A 10,641-nucleotide genomic window follows, 5' to 3' on the forward strand; every position below is an offset into this window, starting at 1 on the left:
GGAGTTTGCCCAGTTGTCATGGACACTTTTAAGAACATCTTGTTCACGTTGGAGAATAAATCTGAGGTCAACTTCTGTTGCCGAGGTCATGAATAAACAGAAAACTCAATGAAATTCTAAAAGTATTTCATCTATGAAATTTGAAGCCTAAGAAATAGTTTACCTAATAAGTTGTCATAATATCACCACCATCATATGTTCATATATAAAAATATTTGATATAATATCGGCTAAGAAAATGATCATGTGACAGTCCATGTAATTTGAAAAAGAAGATTGAGCTAGTATTGGGAATGGCAAAAATAGACCATGATTTCCTGATTTCCTGATATGATGTTGCCTATTGCCTTTTTAAGAGATAATTTTTCTACAAAGATGAAACTGCCATTTGGCTAATAATCTACAGACCACTTCAAGGAGAATCTAGGTGAAAAGACTCAACCTTACAAACAAAGTCTAATTAGTTTAAAAATATATATATTGCAATTTGTGTAGTCTTCTTTTCTTTACTTTGCCATGAAGGTTAATTGGTCTTGTACAGTCCCCAAACATTGAGACATTTGTTGTATGTCTATGTTTACACCTTGACCATGTAGAGCCTGTCCAAATCTGCCGCCATTGCTACATGGTTATTGCATTTATTCAGTTGTCTAGAACAGTGATTCACAAATGGGGGTCCGAGGACCCACAGGGGTCGGTGGTACTCTGCCATGGGGTCCGCGAAATAGTTTGCAATAAATCATAAAATTGTGCTGTATCTTTAAAAAGTACATATCTACAGATGGGGACCATTTGCGTCAATGAAGCAAGAATATTGTGTCCATTACTACCACCCATGTTAGCTTTGGGCCAATAGAAATTCTGATATGATTGTGACACATCAAGTCAATCTATCATGAATCAGTAACTTACCTCAGGGCGCAACAAACCGTTCCTGCTGCTGCTCAGCTTAGCTTATTAGCCAGCTAACTAGCTGGCCAGCATGGAGAAATATTAAAATTGTCAAGTGACGCTGAGCCTAAACTAGCTAAATTGAGTAAATATGACAACAGTTATATTGAGTTTAGTTTTATTGAGAACAGCGACTGGACACCAAAATGCGTCATGTGTATTCAGTTGCTAGTGAACGAGGCCATGAAGCCGGCCGAGCTAAAGCGACATCTGATTATAAAGCACCCGGAATATCAGGGCAAAACAAAGTGGTATTAACGTGATTCAAATTTAAATGTGTTTCTGTTTATCACTATGGAACAGGTCCAATATGGTATCGAAGAGTGCAAATGGTAGTAAGCATATGTTTAATCGGTGTTACGATTCTGAGGGGGTCCTTGGAAAATGTTCTCCCCTCTAAAAGGTCCGTGGCCCCAAAAACTTTGAGAACCCCTGGTCTAGAAACCTGAAACACACTCACCAATACACAGAAAATGTTCTCTATGTGAACTGCGAACCAACTGACTGAACAAGTCTATCATATCTGTTCTATGAGGCCTTACCAGTGGCACTGCCTACACAGCTGAATGGCTTGTTCAATCCAAATTAAGATTATTGAGCTTATCCGTAGACTACCCTGGCAACTAAATGACTGAACTAACTGTTGTTAAAAGTCCCATATTGTAAAAAGTGAGATTTTCATGTCTTTTATTTTATAAAGCAGGTTTAAGTGATATATAAATACTGTGAAAGTATCAAAACACTCAATATACAGAGAAATACACACAGCCCGTACAGAAATTGTGTATTTGAAACAAGCCGTCAGGATTTCTGTCCATTTGTGATGTCACAAATATACAATATATATATAGATTATCACACGATTTTAAACGTAAACATTCTAAATGTGTCCCAGTTTATTTCCTGTTGCAGTGTATGTGAATAACATCAGCTGACAGTAAGTAAACATGGACCCAAACTGTTGCCTAGCAACGCTTTCCGTTGCAATTCCGTTGAAATGCACTAAAATGGAGCATTTCAGACAGAGGGTAAATGCAGGTATATTTAGGAAGACCATATGAGGAAAATAAAGTTGTTTTTTTTAAACATTAAAGCATGTAAACATGTTCTAGTAGAAACACAAAATACATGAACCTGAAAATGAGCACGATATGGGACCTTTAAAGCCTGAAAAGTTGTGATGTTATTTAAAGCTGAAGTAGGTGAGATTGGAGCAAATATGATTCAAAAAAAGTTATTTTTATAAAAAGGTCGCTATATCGTGACAGTAGTACATAAAACAGGTAACCTGAAAAAAGTAATGTGCCTCTGTGTCCTCCGGTGTTCCTAACGGCATCTGCAAGATTTCACAGACCGGAAGAAAACAAGCAGTAAGAGCTGATCTGGGGTTCCGCTGCCCAGCTGCCGTCTATGAGAGCCGGCTGTCAATCACTTGCGAACTCCGACCGAACGATCAAACTACGCCGCGCTGATCAAATATGAATCAATATTATGTTATGTTAATGCCTATTTCTCTCCTCAAATGTTTTCAGAATCATCTTGTAATGCACGGTTTAGCTGTAAAATGAGAGAGATTGTGATGCCGCCGCCATTGTGAAATCTGGTGAAGGAACGCCAAGTTCTGGTCACATGACCGGAGCACAGCCAATAGGAACGCTCTCTCAATGAAATGACCTGTGATCGGTAAAAGTTTCCCGTCACGGGCTCGATTTTCTAAAGCCTGAAAACAGAGCCATGAAGAAGAGCAGAAGTCTAGTTTTCTCTCAGAACACTTGAATTACAATATGCTGAAAGGTTATTATGGAATTTTTGACCAATGATGCCAAAAATATACTGACTACTGAAGCTTTAAGCTAGAGCTTCTTTGTTGTTGGAAAGCAGCCAGGCAGATTGGAATGACTCATCACAACCATGTATGCATCATGTCACAGTCTGGCTAACCGTCCCTCCATCTAACTTCCTGTCAATCTGTACATTATGCATGTCCGTCTCTATGTTTGTCTCCCTGACTGTGCCGTGTGTCTACATCTCCCGTGGGGCTGTTTGCTATGAGGTGATTGTCTCCTGCAGGGGGTCAAGCATGGTAAAGGTCACGCAGGTGGGGAGTTGTCAGATGGCTGTCCACCCCTCACTGGGCCAAGGGGTTCCCGTGCCGCCTGTCGGAGCCCGTGGGGAAAGGGGGAGGAGGAGGGGGGTCCGAGGTGGACGTGTACCATGCTGTCTTGGCCCCGCCCCTGGCTGCCGTGCCAGTAGTCCTGGGTGGGCTGCTGCCTCCTTGTGTCTCCTTTATTCTTCCCTGGCATGTCCTGTGACATGTTAGTATCCCCAACACTAAATCCACAGGCTTACTAACTGACTGTTAGAATGATGATATGCAGTAAATCTCATCCAGGTTAGGAAAGCTTTTTGTCTTCTTTGCATGATTTTTGGCACAGGTTTGATAATTTTGCTTTTAGTTGACAGTCTCATCACAGAGAGAAAAGATGTAACAACCGGTTATATCATGTGGGTCATACAGTAACCACAGTGAGACAAATTTTAGCTATAAAGAAAATCTACATTTATGGCCTTATGCATGGATATAATGGAGTGCTCCAGGGATGACGTATTTTTGTCAGCCAACCAGGAAGTTAGCATCGCCCTTGGTTCCCTCTACAAAATGCAGATGAGATTTTTCCATTGGGTTTTGGATTATTGTAGAAAATAAGCTCTGTGACAAACAAACGTCTATGATACTTACACGTTTTGTTCAGCAAGATAATCTCCTCAAATGAACACCACTTTTATTTATAAAAAAATAAATTGAATTGAAATTGAATTATGATTTTTGAAGTGTGAATGCAATCTGCAGAAGTAAAAAGCTAACGTTAGGCTACAAATAAACTACACCACGGTTGCATGAACGTGAGTATACACAATGGGGCTGTAGAGGCGGACGAGTCGGCGTGATGACGTTTTGTGGTGTCATTTGGCCATTTGTTAGCAATGTCTCAAGATGTCATGTCCTGCAAAAAATAATACATACTCTTTCTGTTCAAAACATAACGCACATTTTACATCCTCCATTATCCATCACACATGTGGCACCCCTACGCATAGAAACACACATCACCCTGTGGTGTCAGTTGATAAGCAGATCATTAGTCTGATACAAGAAATCCAACTAATGATGAGAAGTATGAGTATGAGAGTATGAAATACATCATTTGATATACAGTGTAGTGCATGTGAAGCTCAGTCCACGCTCTTATGCCTAGTTGCAGGGGTCATGAAAGTGTTCAGATTTTAAAATGGGATTGGAGTGCAAGATATTGTGAAAAAAAGAAAATGTACAGTGCACACACACACACACACGCACGCACGCACGCACACACACACACACACACACACACACACACACACACACACACACACACTTACACACATGTCCCGCTGTCTGCCACCAGCTGATAGGTGACAGGGAACAGGCTTTGCCTTTTGGGCATGTCCAGCCCTGGCATGTCTGGAGCTGTCTACTGTACAGCAGCAGGGCGTGTGTGTGTGTGTGTGTGTGTGTGTGTGTGTGTGTGCGGTTAAAGAGAGTAGACCTATGTTGATGTAGACTGTTCTGTCACCTGTCAGCCCAAAAGGATCTGGCATTATAGGGCACCCAAAAGGGAGGCATTGTGTATGTGTGTGTGTGTGTGTGCATGTCTGTGTCTCATGTCCAGTTTCTATGTGATCAGCCGGAAGCGAGTGTTTCAGTTTGACTGACTGACTTTTGCACCTATATAATCAAACGTTTTTCTTTTTCATCACCTCATTAATAACGTGAACAATATGAGGAAATTCATATGTGACTTTGTGATGATATCATAATATAAAATGTCTGTAATCTCCCCTGTAGTGCACAGTATAAGAGGTGAAAACAAGATGAGATGCATGTGTATAGAACTTTATTTAATCAGGAAAGGGCACCTAATGATTAACAATCTTCCCAAGCGAATGCAGATACATAATATGATTTTTTTTTAAGTTGAAATAGAGTTTTTGTTATTGTGGTTAAATAAATGTAATTTATGGTGTTGTTACATTGCTGCTAGACCGCCCCGTTAATAAAGGTGCGGGCCTCCATTGGTGTGCGGCAAGTGGGAGAGCCAATAGGTTATTGAACGTAGTGAAAATGTTGTTTTTGAAAGGCTAAATGCCAACAAATATAGATTGAAGCAGAATATTTCATTCGATTTTGCTATTAAGTAGCAAAAGAATATATCTTTTTAAGTATTTTTATTAACAGACTTTTGTATTAGTTATCTAGCAAGTGTGTTATTATGATTTTAGTTACATATGAGCAAATCTAATTTTGACAATCTCCGAGCAGACTAATCCTGGCGAACCCCCGTGTTCTACTAAGGTGGGCCCGGACCCCAGGTTGGGAACCACTGGAGTAGTTAAAATGATAAAATAACAGGAGTCAATATACAATTACAATGATAGGTACCAGACACACAATCGATTATAATTCCTGAAAAATAAATAGATAAAATACAATACAACTATGCAGATAATCACAATATATCCTAAAATATCAAAGTGCACCAATGTCAGTGAGTGTCAGTGAGTGTGTGGGAGTGGAAGGTGTATTGCAACCTGACATAGCAACAACACCCTCTTCCTCCCTCACCCTCTCATCCTCCCTTTCATCTCTCCTCCATATAGGCTACCTTTTTTCATGAATGAACCCAGGAATGTAAGCTCAGCTCCCCAGCATGAAAGCATCAATGTACTCCTTCAATAATTCAGCTCCAGGATCTATTATTTACCTATTATTATAAGGCTTCACTGTGCCCCAACAGACCTCTCCTCCTCCTCCTCTCTCCTTCTCTGTCTTCCTTCCTTTAATTGACAACCTTTGCCAGGTCACTCAATCCATATAAACAAATCCCTGTTTCCTGTGCAGCTCCTTGATCTGCCTCGACCAGTGGACTCTCCCTTTGAGTGTGTGTGTTTGTGTGTGTGTGTGTGTTCTGGGTGCAGTGCGGCGTGTGATGTGCTAAAACACAGGTAGATGGAGCGGTAGCCTCTCAGTGACCTAAAGCGGCTGTTGACAGCAGTGACAGTAGAAACAAGCAGGAAGAAGGGGAAAGAAACCTCGCAGCACTCTAGAAGTCAACCTTCTTCTCTGTCTCTGTGTCTGTGTGTCTCTCGACCCAGGCAGGAAATAGAGGGTCCGATGCATCACGGTAGCCTACACCAGTAATTTCATGTACTATTAGTTTTTCTACACCGCCGATTTCATGTACTGTTATTTTGCAACTCCAGACTTTAGACTTTTTCTTGTGCTTACTCAGTCAGTCACGTAGCCTATCTCACTTTTCTCTCACTCTCACTCCCTACTCCCCCCTTTTCATGTGTATTTGTTTAACAAATAGAGTATTATTGTGATAATCTATAAGGGTGCAATATACAGTTTAGATTAGATTAGATTAGATTAGATTAGATACAAACTAATTAAGTTTTTTTTGTTTTTTTCCAATTGGTCTAATTTATTTTTATGATTTGAGACGGTTCTTGGTTTGTTTTAAGGTGCAATTTAGAGTGTTTTTAGGATGAAATCATTTATCTGTTTGTATTAGAAATATAATTTCTAGCTTTAAAACAGTTATTATCACATCCATTTTGACTGCCCTAAAAAATATTTTTTAGGTTGGAGTGGCAGAAGCTGGATTTTTGATCTGTTTTATGTTGTTTGTCTGTAACTAAAAGAGAATTTTTTAAAATCTCAATGAGGCTTTCACGGCTAAATAAAGGTTAAATGAATAAATACATTTAACATAAAAAAATCATATATTTCATTTAATTATTTCATATTTTAATTATATTATTATTTTACATTTATCAAACAGAATATAAAACAGTATCTTGAGGTCAGAGGTCAAGGGACCCCTTTCTAAATGGCCATGCCAGTTTTTCCTCACCAAAATTTAGCATAATTTCGTAGTGTTATTTAGCCTCCTTTGCGACAGTATGGCATGGTTTGCACCAATGGATTTCTTAGGTTTTCTGGTTTCATATGATGCCAGTATCTTCACTCTAGCTTTAAAACAGTTATTATCGCGTTCATTTTGACAGCCGTAATAAAAATATATAATTTCTTTGGGGTTGGACTGAGTTCATTCATGATTTTAGAATTGCAACTCTGATTAGTGGCATATTTTTGATCGGTTTTATGTGGTTTGTCTGTAACTAAAAGAGGATTTTTTAAATCTCAACGAGGCTTTCACTGCTAAATAAAGGTTAAATAAATAAATACATTTAACATTAAAAAAATCACATATTTTATATAATTATTCCATATTTTAATTCTATTATGATCTAGCATTTTAAAATAGAATTAAAAAATTATAACAAATGTAAGACAGTGGTCAGGCTTTTTAATTTTTCAAGGGAGAGGTCCTCCCCCCTTGAAAAATTAAAAAGATGATTTAAAGAACATTAAGTGTTAGAAAATAAATACTGAATGAAATATAGGACAATAAGAGACATAAGCAAGCAATCATCATTGTGAAGATTGTCAGTATTTTACAGTCTCTACACTAGTGCCAGTGGGTTGAATTATGTGTTTTTACAGTATACGGCACAAAACAGAGAGGATGTTGTTCTTTCAGACTAGCACAGTTTTCACAATAACACGTTGTGGAACAAGCACAGAGCCGTTGGGAATAGTGCTTGCAACATGCCTGTCCTCTTCAGTAGAGTGACAGACTAGATGAAAACATGTGGAGGGATGACATTCAACCCCCCTAAACAAGCAGCAGCCAGTCATTACAAACTCGTGCTATGCAACCGAACATTATTCAAACCCTCTGGACTTTAATTTAAATTCTAGTGAAGATTTTCTAAAGATACCAAATATTCAAGGCTGAATCTTAGGAAATGTATACACAGTGTACTACTCCCAAGACATCTAGAATATTCCTACTTGATAGAGTATGAAACAATATCGTGATATCACCGTTATTATGTTAAAAAATTCTAATTATGTGGCACTTTTCTATTTATCACAAGCCTGACCTCTCTCTGTCTTCTCATGGTAAAAAAAAAATTTAAAAAGTGAGACTTCCATGTTTTTTCCCGCTACTTCCCCTTCTCCATCACACCATTCCCGCAGGAGCAAACCTGAGACTGGCTGTGTATCGGTGTATCGCCCGCCTCCATCTGTCCAACCTCCGGCCCCGCCTCCCTCCATCCCCACGAGAGGGAGCAGCGGATCAAGAAGAGGGGAGGAATGGAGGAGGGAGCGAGGGAGCGAAAGAGAGAAGTGCGTCTGCGTCCCAAAGGATTGGTCTCTGTCTGTCTAAATCAGGAAGTGAGAATGTGACGGCAGGAGAGGCAGAGCAGGGACATCCCTACAGTGTGTGTGTGTGTGTGTGTGTGTGTGTGTGTGTGTGTGTGTGTGTGTGTGTGTGTGTGAGTGTGTGCGTGTGTGTGCGTGTGTGCGTGTGTGTGTGTGTGTGTGTTTGGATGGACCTTGTTGAGCTGAGGTGTCATATATGTGAAGATCACAGTTTCAAGCTAGTGGCAACCAGGGATGACGCTCTAAATCACTGAAATGCCAGAGACAACTGTGCTGTGATATGTTGTGTGTATGTGTTTGTGTGTGTGTGTGTCTTTTGGGACATTTGATGGAGATTACAGTAATACCACTTTTAGAGTCTGAAAGTGAAAATGTTATCAAGTATGTCACCTTGGAAAAAAGGGAGTGACATCGTCTCATCTAGACCCTGATGTTCACACCCACACACACAGACACACACACATACACACACACATACACACACACACACACATACATCTAGATCACGTTTTTTTTTGTCTGAAGTACCCTCACAGCTCTGTCAGTTGAACTCAAATACCCCGTCTTTGACACCACCTGTCATGTTCCAAATGTGCTGATTTAAATTGATTTCAACTGGATGTTATTTAACACTATTAAATAAAATTAGGGCTGTCAATCGATTAAAATATTTAATTGTGATTAATCACATGATTGTCCATAGTTAATCGCGCATTTTTTAACTGTTCAAAATGTACCTTAAAGGGAGATTTGTCAAGTATTTAATACCCTTATCAACATGGGAGTGAGCAAATATACTTGCTTTATGCAAATGTATGTATATATTTATTATTGGAAATCAATTATCAATACAAAACAATGACAAATATTGTCCAGAAACCCTCACAGGTACTACATTTAGCATTAAAAAATGAAAACATGGCAAACTGCAGCCCAACAGGCAACAACACCCATAGAACCCATTTTCATTCACATATCTGGAGGTCAGAGGTCAAGGGACCCCTTTGCCAGTTTTTCCTCACCAAAATTTAGCGCAACTTTGGAGCGTTATTTAGCCTCCTTTGCAACAAGCTAGTATGACATGATTGGTACCAATGGATTCCTTATGTATTCTAGTTTCATATGATGCCAGTATCTTCACTCTAGTTTTAAGATCCTGCTACAACTAAAAAACTGCAAGTTGCCTTAATGCGTTCAAGAAATGAGTGGCTTTAAAATGGATTTGCATTAACTTTGACAGCCCTAATAAAAATAAACAATATTTTTTTTAGGTTGGTATGGCAGAAGCTGGACTTTTCAAACATTTATCCTTTACTTTTATTTCAACCACTTATCTATGATTTCAAGCTTTGAATTCAACAATTTATCCTATACTTTACCTTTACCTTTTACCTAACTTTTCAACTGTTTTTTTTAAAGTAATAATCTCGAGGATTTTCGAGAGTTTTGCGATTGAGCCTATGGTCCACTGATGAAAGCCTTTGGCATTTGCAGTATTACGAACTGGGTGTCTGTGGCGACATTCCCGGGAAAAATCACAAGCAGTGCTCTCTGGGAAGTGAGATCCAAAAACACACCTGCAATTACCGCTTATCACAATAGGTGCCACCAAAAAGAACAAAATGGAGATCTTCGAGCTTGTAAGCTAAACTATTTCAAACCAGGCGGCAAACTCTGAAAAGTGAAGCCAATGCTGAAGTGCCTTAAACTTGCATTCTTTCTAACAGCCAGCAGGGGGCGACTCCTCTGGTTGCAAAACTGGCTGATTGTATAGAAGTCTATGAGAAAATGAGCCTACTTCTCACTTGATTTATGACCTCAGTAAACATTATAAACACAAGTTTATTGTCTCAATCGCTAGTTTCAAGTCTTCTTCAATACAGCATGATGTTCATTTTGTAAATTATGGTCCCATTTAGAGTCAAATAGACCATAAAGCAGGGGATGCTTTTGGGCGTGGCTAGCTTGTGATTGACAGGTCGTTACCACGGCGTTGTCTGGGGTTTTTGTCTTAAAACTTTAACCCTTTCACACTGTGTTTTCAGTTCATGAAAGTTAATTATAACCTTTTTGGTCTCCTAAAAAATGTGTTATTCAGTTTTCGGTTGTGCTTAGCTCCAACCTCTCGTGTCACTTCTGGTTGCAAAAAACCAAGATGGCGACGGCTAAAATGTCGAACTCGAGGCTTCAAAACGGCAGTCCACAAACCAATGGGTGATGTCACGGTGACTATACATCCACTTCTTATATACAGTGTTTCAAACATTTAAACAATACATTTAATACAAGCTAGGCTATTTCTTTTTATCCACTACTTTTAGCTAACTTTTTGTCAATTAATTTAGCCGCCGATT

This window comes from Sebastes umbrosus, chromosome 10 (genome assembly GCF_015220745.1).
Source record: "Sebastes umbrosus isolate fSebUmb1 chromosome 10, fSebUmb1.pri, whole genome shotgun sequence".
Lineage (NCBI taxonomy): Eukaryota > Metazoa > Chordata > Actinopteri > Perciformes > Sebastidae > Sebastes > Sebastes umbrosus.